The following is a 945-nucleotide window of genomic DNA, read 5'->3' as shown; positions in this document are numbered from 1 at the left end:
CCCGTGTTTGTGCTCATTTAATCATCTCTGTGTTTGCTCCGAACAAGTTCATGTTGCTGCTGCTGGGAATACAAGATACATCTGTTTAGCAGATGACTTTAAATAGAAGTGACCCGCTGGACATCATTTGATCAGGAAATAAAATAAATTGAGTCCCTCTTGTATGTTTTTAGGGATGATTCATGGATGAATATGATCAATTACTGAAAGTTAACACACAACCATTCCTGTGGTTGTGTCTCCCTACAACATCTGCATGTTTGAATGCAAGATGCCCTTAGAGGTGAAACATTCTACTTTACCTTCACTTTCAATGTCACTTTACTTAATTTAGTCTCCTCTGTATGAAAGTAACCACTTTACACAGACAACTAAAATAAGCTTCAGAGATTGAAACCATAAAATGAAACTGTTGTCATTGATTTCGTCCCTCTCTGAGTGACCTGTAGATGGTACTTTGTTGTTCATTGCCAGGGGATACATGAAATTATCCTGTATTTAACATTCCTCTTAGTTAACTGCATGTAATCATTTCATTCCCCCTGCATCAGTAAAAGGAAAAAGGCTCTAAATGAATAGCTATAAAAAATGTATTTGCAATGACACAAGTCTGTGATGATTAAAAGCAGCTGTTAACTGACTAACGAAACCGCATCACTGAATAATGTTATATTACACAGCACTTCATCATAGATATGTGGCGGAGAGACACGTTTTTTCTCTGTTTTTCCATTACCAAAACGGTCTGATGTTGTATCCAGAATCTTACATGATGACTCCAAATAATATTTTTATCATCTGATTAAGGTACATTCATTTGCAATATTTCTGAAGCAGCAGACACTGAGTTGCCACCACAGTTATGGCAACTAAGCAAGACGACCAAATACTCCAAATGCTCGCTAGATGTGTCTTTTGGAAAGCTGACATTTATTTAGAGTAGCT

Source organism: Notolabrus celidotus, chromosome 18 (genome assembly GCF_009762535.1).
Source record: "Notolabrus celidotus isolate fNotCel1 chromosome 18, fNotCel1.pri, whole genome shotgun sequence".
Classification (NCBI taxonomy): Eukaryota; Metazoa; Chordata; class Actinopteri; order Labriformes; family Labridae; genus Notolabrus; species Notolabrus celidotus.
This window is presented reverse-complemented; position numbering follows the sequence as displayed.